The sequence below is a fragment of the Cryptomeria japonica genome, chromosome 10 (assembly GCF_030272615.1).
Source record: "Cryptomeria japonica chromosome 10, Sugi_1.0, whole genome shotgun sequence".
NCBI classification, from domain to species: domain Eukaryota; kingdom Viridiplantae; phylum Streptophyta; class Pinopsida; order Cupressales; family Cupressaceae; genus Cryptomeria; species Cryptomeria japonica.
In genome coordinates, this window is record NC_081414.1 from 237734837 (window position 1) to 237746370 (window position 11534).

Genomic DNA, 11534 nt, shown 5'->3' on the forward strand with positions numbered 1-11534 from the left:
TTTAGTGTATTAATTTAAAAAAATGTTAAGTCCTCAACCTGTTAAGGCGAGCAAATTTGGAAAGTACAAATGCCAAGGTGGCAATTAATTGTTGTAGAAGGAGTTGTTTGCGGCATGTCGCACGAACGGAGGAAGGGGAGGATGGCAGGAAATCTTTTTCTTGATCTCATGGCATTAATGCCTTATCGTGCACATTCATTACCCGACCTATAAGAGTTAAGATGGAGGCATAATTTATTACCTTATGATCTGTGTACCAGTTTTTGCTTTGAAACAGAACAAATCTGTAGTTTGTAGAATCGTAGCTTCCAGTTTTTGCTTTGAAGCAAAACAAATATGTAGTTCGTAGAATTGTGGCTTCTATAAGATATTTTTTGTAGGAAGTTCTTTTGAAATTGCAGGTGGCCATGGAGGCCAATTTCACACTTCGAACAGACAAGAAGTTGGTGCCCTTTTTGGGCAAAGTATTTGATAAACGAATGCAAGGAATGTTCAAGTCTAAGGAGGAGAAGTTGTGGGCGGCAGCTCGACTGATGCTTGTGGAGGAGGTGGCACATATCAGTCACTGGTATCGAACTAACATGGAGGTTTACTCTTTGATTCTGGCGTGGGCCTGTGAATTCAAACCGGAGGTGGAAAAGGTAAAACTCACATTGGTCAAATTGATCGATGGAGATTTTTTGATTAACCTGGATTCAATCTTGGAGTGGGTGGTGTCAGGAGTTGGCATTCAAATTAAGGAAGGGGATGACCAGGATGAATTACTTCCTTTTATTCGTGGCCCAAAGGATGAAATCAAATACCAGTGTCGTGAACGTGCCTGAGTGGGGTGGGAAGCGATGAAACTCTTTATGAAATTAACCAGGGTGGATGAAGTCTTGAAGGCTTTGCATGTGATGGCAAGGATGGAGGTTGGTAGGGAATTGAGAGATAGGGCTCAAGAAGGAAGGGCCATACAGCTACTAGCAAGCTTGGAGGGCGACCCCGACTTCAGGTGCCTAAACTGCATTCCAAAAATGAAAGTTGAAGTGGCAAAAGGGAAAGCCAAAGCATCGACCTCTAAGGAGGGAAGGGACTGGGAGGAGGCGACCCAAGGGGATAGTGAGACTGAGTGAGCAACTTATCGGCAATGAACTGGTTTTTTTGTCTGCTTGTTATAAGCTGTGGGCAGTATGGTTTTCTCTCTATCTGCGTTTATGCATGAATGACTGCAAATTTTGTATCTTGAAACTTTTGAATTAATAGAATGAAAAAACCTTTACCAATAAACTTTTGTATCCTAAAACTTTTGAAATTTTGTATTTCGAATGACTGTATATTTATAAAATTATAATCAACCATATTCAATGTACAAATAATTAACGAAACGAACTAATTTTTTTTTATAGCATTACATAAAAAAGATCACAGTATTAAATTTATTTCCATTGTTTAACAAATAATTGAAATAACATAGCTCATATACAAAAAGCATTTGAAAGAAATTAATTAATAAAAATGAAATAGAATCATAGAAAGCATTTTTAAATCCATAAGATTGTAAGAGGCAAACTGAAACAAACTAGAATTTGAAAAATTATCATTAATATGTATGCTTTTGAAATTTACAATTTTTTCATCTGAGACTTAAGTCCCCCAAAAACTTAAAAGCCAAAATGAGCGAGCCACTGTCACTCAACTTGTTAGGGTTCGAGGACATAGGAAAAAAAAACTACAAGCGGGTGGGGCTAGGGCATAGGTAGTGGAATTGTTTGCAATTTTGCCCTAAGAATCTGGCCCTCCTTCCATGTAGAATTCTTCAGACAACATAAGTTGAGAGAATTCTTCAAGCCACATGTAGTTTGGAAAGTGGTCTAGGAGGAACCATTTTCGGAGGAAGTCCCTACCAATCCGTGCCCATTTTCTATGACACGTCAGCTGCTCCGCATTCAGGTTTAGGAGAAACGGTTGCCTGGCCACTAGCACTACTTGGTCAGGGAGGAGAAGCTTGGATAATTCACTCGCCCAAGGGATCCCCACCCCTACTTCTGCAAGGATGACAAGAGTAATGTCATCTCCAAGGAAGTCTTCCTTAAAAACCTTCCTCAATAGCATCAGCATATCCACCTTATCTCCTCCCAGGTCCAGAAGAGACGCTAAGAAGCGGGATGTAATGTTCGTGTTAACACGATACCTATTTTCATTTCGCAGAAACTCTCTGCCCAACACCAATCACACAGCCTCATTGGTGAACGACCCAACCTCATTGCAGACTGATTCGAGGGTTGGGTCTCTAACGGAGCCTAGAAAAGGCCCTCTGGTCCTTTACAGAAATGCTTCTCAAGCAGATGGGAGTGTCCTTCTTGAGAAAACAGATTAACAAATTAAACAACCTGAGCCTATAAACCTAAAATACCATGAGTTGAAGCTCCGACGATTTAAATACCAAATGGCAAAGGCTAATTGAAGATGAAAGAAGCAGAGATCGTATATAAATTGTTGAAGCTCTTGATTGTAATAATTACTTCTTTAGCCGTATTAACTGCTATAAATTTTTTAAAATCTTCCGTATCTCTGCAAATCTTTCCCATAAATGCACTATTCTGCGAAAATGGAAACAACTATGAACCAGTACCAAATTGGCAAGTATCACATTGCAAGTCATGGGGACAGAGTGGATTGTCGTAAGTGAATAGATATATATTAAATAAACAAAATTATCGATCATGATTCGTGACATTTAATACGTGTCTATCGAATCCAATTCCATTCTGAGCACTTTCTGGTGAGCTATGTTCTCTTCAGAAAATTGGGCCGAAATAAAACTTCAGTCATTGATCTATGATCATCGAACGGTTTAAAATCATTGATAGATTTTAGGTATGTGTCACCCTTCACGTGTCAAAGAGGCCGCGCTTATTGATACATCGTGCAGAGTCCTGACTCATTGTATTATAAATTTATGTGATGTGATGTACTGATGTGATGTGATGTGCCTTGTTTATTAATGACAATGAATTCATGAAATCGCCAATAAATTATATATTTTTCCATAAATAACAAAATATTCGCCAATACATTTAAATAATTTTCAAGCGGTGGATAAAAATCGCCAATACATTTAAATAATTTTTCCCTGGGAGTAAAAATTTTTGCTCATACAATTATATATTTGTTCCTTTTAACAAAAATTATTCGCCTCCCATAATAAATATTTCCCCATAGAACAAGGTATTATTTGCCAGAAATTTATGGAATTATCGTACCCTAGAAAAAAATCGCCAATACAAAATAATTTTTTTTCCCATTTAAAAAAAAAAATTTGCCATCGATATGAAAATTTCCCCCTGAAAATAAAGTCCGATTCGCCAGGATTTTACATAGTTGCCCGGGGGTGGTTTCTTAAAGTTATCCCTGACACTAAGGTTATCCCTGCAACAAATGATTAGTAGTTTTTGATAAATTAACCCCACCTGCAAGCACACTTGTTAGGTTAATTTTAGAAAATCCAAATCCAAATGTGAAAAAGGGGGCCTTAGACAATATGTTTTTTATTTAGACAGCTGCACCACTTCGTTAGTCCAAAGAAGGGGTTAAAGCAAAAAGCAACTAAATTGACCAAACCTTAGAATAAAATTAAAATGAAAACTAAAACTGTAAAACAAAAACCCAGTTATGCAACAAAAACACAATTATGCTTATCATAGAGGCGAGTTCTGCACACAAACGCAAAAAAAAAATGATCATAAAAACTTACCAAAAAAAATCATTAAATGCAGATGTCGAAAGATGTGTCACATACGCGAAATTTGAACACAGACATAGAAACAATAGTCACAAACGCGAAATTTGGAACCTGTACCTGTAAAATAGAATCAAAACATAAACGCATAAATATGTGTCACAAACTCGAAATCTGAACACGAACGTGGTAATATATGTTGCAGACGTGTAATCTAGAACTTGGGCCTGCTAAACCAAATCAAAACATAAACACAAAAATATATGTCACAAACATGATATCTAAACACAAACGTAGAAATATATGTTGTAAACGTGAAATTGCCTGTAATCGTCACATATCCGACCTGCGACTTAATAAAAAAAAGACTACAACTGCCAATAAATGTTAAAAATAAGGGACAAGGGTCCCACTGGATGTGCCAAAATGTGTGAGGTGAAAAATGATGATGACAAACTATTGTAAAACCACAAAGATCCAACCACAAACAATCTTAGTCCTACAATAAAACATTCACCATACACCAATGAAGAAACCTACGAACATGCAAATTAACAAATTGAAACAATAATACCATTCACATGCCAAGTAGGGTTTGATCTCTGTCTCCTATCTCCATTGATCTTGTTTGATATATTTGCTCTCAAATTTTGTATTGTGCACAAGAGCTCAACAAAGAGCGGATTGTGGTTGTGAAGTAACTTGATTGCATACAAATTGCTTAGCTCATTAGGATTGAAATGATGAAAGTATCCTCTTAGAAGACAATTTAGGAAATGGAGGGATAAGATTAAGAGATGAAATAAATAAATGGTTGACTAGGTTTAAAGGGTAGGTAAGGAAAATGATAAAATGATAAGAAGGTAGATAGAGGAAAATTAAGAGATAAATGACATGTGTCATGAAGAGAAAAAGTCAATGAATTAATTAAATAAATAAAAATTCATTTAATTAATAGAAGAAGTGGGACCAATTAAATAAATAAAATATTTATTTATTTTAAGGAAAGATAATTTAAATAAATAAAAATATTTATTTGAATAAGGAAAGGCTAGAAGAGGATTAATGAATTGATTAATAGAAGGGTTAGGATAAAATAATTAAATAAATAAAATATTTATTTAATTAAACTAGAACAATTTTATGTGTCTACAATATATATACATATATATTGCTATTTTGGGCTTCCTTTATTTTTTGTTTCTTCCCTTTGTCTTTTCTTTCTTAGATTTCTTATTGGTCTTCTAGCTTTTAAGTTTTTATCATTTTGTGTTTTGGTGTATTGTAATTTTTGTTTTCTTTTATTATTTTGTACTTAATTTATTTTTATTTTTATCCTTGGTCTTTGTGCCCTTTCTTACCTCCCTCCTCTTTTTATTTAGAATCACGTCTACAACTCACTATTTTTCATCTCCTTGGAATTCTTGTTCATCCTGATGATGAATTATAGAGTGTGATTCGAAACGTTGATGATAAAAATCGCTTACACAATCAAATCCAGAAGCGCAATAAGTGTATATTAGAATGGATTGTGGAAATCAGTTAGCATTAATCATGCTTAGGGTTTAATTAGGGTAATAATTAAGATTAAGGTTATGATTCTATTAGGGTTAGAATTCAGTTAAGGTTCAAAGCTATGGTTAAAGTTCAATTAGATTTGGAATTTAGTTAGGATTAGGGTTTAATTAGAGTTAGGGTTTGAGTCCAATCAAGGTTAAATGTTCAAAAAGGGTTAGGGTTAATGTTTGATCCTAGTGCTAACCCTAACCCTAATCACAATTTTGTCTCTAGCCTTTACACTAACACTAATTCTAACCCTAATCCTAACACTAACCTCAAACTTGATCTTAATTTTATCTCTAACCCTAAACCTAATCCTAATCTTAATCTTAATTCTATCTCTAATCCTAACCCTCACATTAACTGTAACCTTCACTTTATCTCTAACCCCAATCCTAATCTTGACCTTATCTTTAACCTTGACCTTAAATCATAATGTCAACCCCAATCCTATACCTAATTCTATCTCTAACCCTAATCTTAACCCTAATCCTAACCCTACCTCTAATCCTAATTATATCTCTAACCCTAACCCTAATCTTAACCCTAACCTTAATCCTACACCTAAGCATAATCTATCTCTAACCCTAACTCTAATTCTAGCAATGTCTCTAATTGTAACCTTAAAACTAACCCTAACCCCAACCCTGATCCTAAACCTAATTTTATCTCTAACCTTAACCCTAACCTTGATCATGTTTCTTACCTTATTCTTGACCCTAACCCTACTAGTAATCTTTAATCTATCTCTAACCTTAACCGTTACCCTAATCCTAATACTAACCCTAACCTTAATCCTAATTCTATCTATCCCTAACCCTAATATTGACCTTTTATCTAACTTTAATCCTAACCCTAATCCAAATACTAACCCTAACATCAATCATAATTCTATTTGTACCTCTAATCTTACCAATAAATTATTTCTAAGCCTAACCCTAATGTAAATTCTATCCCCAACCCTAATCCTAATTCTATCATTTCCTCATTGTAACCCTATTTCTATCTCTAACCTTAAGCCTAAGCCTAAGCCTAAGCCTAAGCCTAACCCCAAAAGTAACTCTAATTCTAACATTTACTAACTCTTAACATTTAATAATTAATGTCTTACATGTGTGAGAAATGATATTAATATATATAAACTCCTCAAAAAAGAACCTCACATGAAATATTGAAGGAGTACAATATAAATAGATCCAAGCGACCCAAAAAAGAGAAAAATATATGTATGTCTAGAGAAGAGAAGCGTATACGATTCTTACCATTTCAGGAATTGTGATGTCTAGGGGGTGCTTTCTAAAGTTTTCATCCGACCTAAACAAAATTAGGTTTAATTTTTAGCTGGAATTATCTCCTTGAAATTGCCCCTTTTTATCTTTAAAAAAGGCCATTCTTCTTCAGATCTGAGGGTGGAGGGTTTTCTCCGAACGGGCGTCGCCATTTTTTCTGAGGAAAACGGGCCTGTATATTGACTTCTGTTGATATTCATCGTAGCCCCGTTCTCTGCTATTGATTAGTAGTTTCCATCAATAAATCTGTGGAAAATAGGGTTTTATAGAGAGCGGCCAGTTGCTTTTTAAAGCGCAAAAGAGAAAGACATGGTTGGTATAGAGAGGGATAAGATGTAGCAGAAGGGCACCAGGCATGGGAGGGATGGTAAGATTCAGTCCATATAAAAATGGGAGTGTAGTCTTCCCCGATCCTCCCATGCCCGTAGTCCTCCCTACATATCCCTTTCATTTCACCCTATTCCAAGAAATCTACGCTACAGGTATATGTTCTGTATTGATTTCTAGCACTATTTTTATTTTTAATGTCTGAGCTGATTTTAAAATAAAAAAAATAGTTTTAGGGTTCTGCAGATATTATTTTTTAATTGATGTAGATCTGGGTGTGTTGTTAAATGGTAGGGGATATGTCTCTTGATACTATGGATTTGTGCAATCTTCTGATCTTATGAACAGTGTGTAACTTGTAAATGACTGGAATATTTGTGGAAGAATTTTTGTGTTTTTAATGTAGTTATTAGGTTAGGAAGTAGTTTTATGTAGGGATTTAAAGACCTATAATTGTGCAGTCACAGTTTTTATTTCTAAGAAAGGACTGGACTAAAATAAACTCGAATAATGTAAAGTTTCTATCATTTTAGTAGTCACATTTTTAATAATTTGTGCGATATGACTGAAAATTGCAGATCTTTTTTATTTTCAATTAAAATAATTAACATTAATCATTGACATATATTGAGACCTAAAAAGCTCATCTCAAATTTAATATTAACTACTAAAATTAATGGAACCACGCAGTTGTAAAAGGGTCAATGAGAGCTGCATGGTACTTCTAAACTCGTTTCACTATAAATCTGTACCAGATTAGTAAATAAGAATAACCAAAAATTAAAGGCTAGCTTTCTCCATGTAAAAGGGTCAATGAGAGCTGCATGGTACTTCTAAACTCGTTTCACTATAAATCTGTACCAGATTAATAAATAAGAATAACCAAAAATTAAAGGCTAGCTTTCTCCATGATCTAGGAATGGACTGTGCAATGGTTGTTTCACAAGCTTTTTACTGTAAATTTTGAGGTGTTGCAAAGATATGCTATAGATTCCAACTGAAAGTTTTTACCTAGTGTAATTTTCATGTATGTAGGTCTTATCGTTATCTGTAAAGATTGTCTATTGTTTTTTTTTATCTCTTCTAATGTTGTTCTGAACCGGTACATGTTTGTAGTTGTAGAATGCATAATGGTTTCTTATTTCCTTAAATGAATAATAATTAAAAAAATATTCTTATAGTCCTATAACTGATATTTATGTACTCAGTTGAACCCTGTTTAATTGTTTTTTTTTTGTTTTTGAAAGGCAGAGCATGTATTGCACTTTTGAAAAGATCCATCCATTCTTTTTTTTTTTAAGAATGTGTTCCAGTCCGAAATTGGAAAATTTCTTGGAAATACTTAGAAATGTTAAAGGCAATGGTTACTGCATCTTATGCCAGAAATTAATTTTGTACCATTCTCAATGTCATACTCCTATAGGGATCTTAGGATCCACGGTATGATTGTTAACCACTTTTGTATCTTGAATAGCGTACTTGTATACCTTCAGTATTTGAGTATGTTCACTAGGTCCAACAGATAAGTAAAGAAGATTGATGGCAGTGCCTTGAAATTTGTCATGTTAGATTACTGTTTGGCGGTCCTATAGATTAATGCTACCAGTGGGTGAATGTGGTGATACACTTTTCAGGCTTTGCCAACTGAATTTATATGTGATGAAATGGGTTGTACATATTTGACAGGAATTCTGATGCAGGAGTGACTGTAGGATCACGTATGATCAGCACAAAGAAAAAGAGATATATAAAATTTTGTTTTGTTTTAGTTTTTAAATTTTTGCAGATGGATGACGTCGTTCGTTAATTCCAAGATGGACCTGCCTTTTTTGGTTCGATGATCATCAATTGGGTGGTTGATGTGGTTCCTTAATTCCAAGATGGACTTTCTTAAGTTGGATCGTCACCAATTGGATCGCTGATGTGGTGCTATTGATTTCCACTATATATCAGATCTTATTCACACAAGCTCAATAAGTTTCCAAGTAGTTGAGATTGGTGAAAGCAGACCTAAATGAAGTATAATTATGTACCATTTGATTATTTTTCTCCGGCAATTGAAGAGTTGCTTTCCTGTGTTTCTGCATACGAGATCTTTTATTGGTTGCACGTTGATTTGCTTGGATTTGAGGGATCAAGTATTAAAACAGAGCATTGTAGCATTGTCAATCTAAGAAAGAGGTGAGAAGTATTAGTATGTGTCGTGGGCCCAAGTTGTTGTAACTGGAATTTGTTTCCGTGGGAGTCTGGGAATTTTGTTCCATTTTTGTTTGGATGTAATAATACTGAGATTGCCTGTTGTTCTGAGGCTGATTATTTGCTTTGTATCTGAAGTTGTAAAATTTATTAAACTCTGTTCACTTCTCTGTTCACTTCTCTTTTTATGAGTTTCTTATATTATAGCCTTTGTTGTGTAACTGTGATCCATGCTGCCTGGAGTCCATTGGATTTATCTGACCCACTCCAGCTATTATGCCAAGTGATGTCAAAGCATTCTGAAGTATCTTGAAGGTGAAGAATGGTTCACAGAGGCAGAGGAAGATGTGTATTTTTTTAGAGTGGAAGAGGCCGCAAGAATGTCAGAAACATTTAGTTATTGGAAACTATCAATCCATGGAAAACTGCCCAACGAAGAATAGAGGCAAGAGTAAGTGATTCAGAAGAAAATGAAGAAAAAGAATGAGAGAAAAGAGAACGTGAAGAAAGGGTAATTAGGGTTATTGCTCTCCCAATTTAGGATGGATTTTCCTTATCATGTGGGTAAAATATATACCATCAAGGGAAGAGGTACACAAATTATTAGGGGAAGAGCACCAGTAGCTGTCATAGCTAAGCATCCACAGATAATCAGTTATGCATTTCAAAGTGTCGCTTGATACCTAATTAAAGATGTTCAAGTAACGGTCAACTCAAAATCGCTAGTATTTGTGCACAAATGTCCCAATAGTGGTGCACAAATGGGTCAATTATGAACAAAAAATACAAAAAATGATTGGCTATTTGTACAAAACCAATTTATTAACGGTTCACTATGATGATTATTGAGGGGTCAACATGACAATAAGATGAGACGGTTATTGGAGCTATGTTATCTATTGATGCTCTTCCCCTAACATCTTTTGTGAAAGGATATTATGATTCCTAGTAAATCCGTTTTACAATGTTGATGTCACAGATGCTAGCTTCCTTAACAATGTTTCTTGCCTTAAATCCCGATCCTGCATATCTGGTCCACAAATTTACTGAATTCAGTTTCATCAAGTTGTTCATCCATTTTGCCTTCGTCTACTCCTTGCTTAAAACACATTGCAAAATGTGCACATAACTAGTTGCTGCAATGGTGAAATGCTACCTGCTGGTAAAAATGGCTGTAAAATATCCTTCCATCAGATGGTTATTTAAAGGATGGGTATATTAATTTCAAATAATCTTGAATATCTTCCTTGCTTTGAAATGGCCGCCCCTGGACCTTTATATTTACTTGGAATTTACGCATATCTTCCTGTTTCTTCCACATCCATGGAGTGTTTAGGATGTGGCATAGACTTTGGCTTCTTTTAACATATCATAGCTCATTATGCCCGAGGATTATGCTTGCTTTGTTACGATATTGGAGATTTACTTCTAGTTGGTATATACAGGTTGATTTTAGTGCTGTGGAGGCATAGAACGAGGATGTGGTCTTATGGGGGTTAGAAGAAGTATCGTTAAGGAGGGGAGTTGTATGATATAATTTTTTATTTTTGTTATAAGGTAAATTAGAAGATCTATTTTTATTTTTATTTTTCTATTTTTTATTTTTTATTTTTTATTTTTTGTTTTTTGTTTGTTTATAGTTCTTCTTCTTATATGAGTAAATGTGAATTTTTAAAAAAGATTTAAAGGGGTTACAATTTTAATGTAGGTAGAGACATAGGCTTAAAATGTGGTTGCCAGAGGGATTTTAGGAATTATTTTATGAGATATAAATTTTTATTTGTGGAACTTTGGTTAATAAAGAGTCCCTACTGTATATATTTTAGATTTAAGAGTAATGCGTGAGGTATGTCTAGACATTCTTTACTAGTATAAGAAATTTTGTTGTTAAATTTAGAGTCTCTCATCAATAAATTTAGGGGTAATTTTGGATGTTTTTATTTGGTCAACCACCAACTTTCTAAAATGTTAATGCTAATTCTATGAGATTTTTACAATCCCTACTATATTTCTTTTAATTTTTTTCTTTACTAGTATAAGAAATTTTGTTGTTAAATTTAGATTCTCTCATCAATAAATTTAGGGGTAATTTTGGATGTTTTTATTTGGTCAACCACCAACTTTCTAAAATGTTAATGCTAATTTTATGAGATTTTTACAATCCCTACTATATTTCTTTTAATTTTTTTTTGGATTCAATTGTGATTGCAATTTTTTGTCATCAACATTTCTAAATTGTTTCAATAGTAAATTTTCCATGCTGGATAGACAGTGCCATCCATAAATTTATTACAAGAGAATTCTATTAGTATTGATATCAATCAATGGCACAGATTTGGGATTTGGGCCATTAATTGAATGTTCTATAAGTATTGATATCAATCAATACTTTATGGCATTGATATTATTGTAGATGCAGAGTGGTCGTGGATCATGCACAA

The 11534-nt window shown here is 34.2% G+C and overlaps 1 long non-coding RNA gene across 1 annotated transcript; it reads left to right on the forward strand.

Moving 5' to 3' along the window:
- The first annotated feature begins 6522 nt into the window (after positions 1-6522).
- LOC131055452 (uncharacterized) lies at positions 6523-10351 on the forward strand. Its single transcript, XR_009108355.1, has 2 exons — positions 6523-7052; positions 8584-10351. It is a non-coding gene; the product is annotated as an uncharacterized LOC131055452 (long non-coding RNA).
- Positions 10352-11534: the final 1183 nt, after the last annotated feature.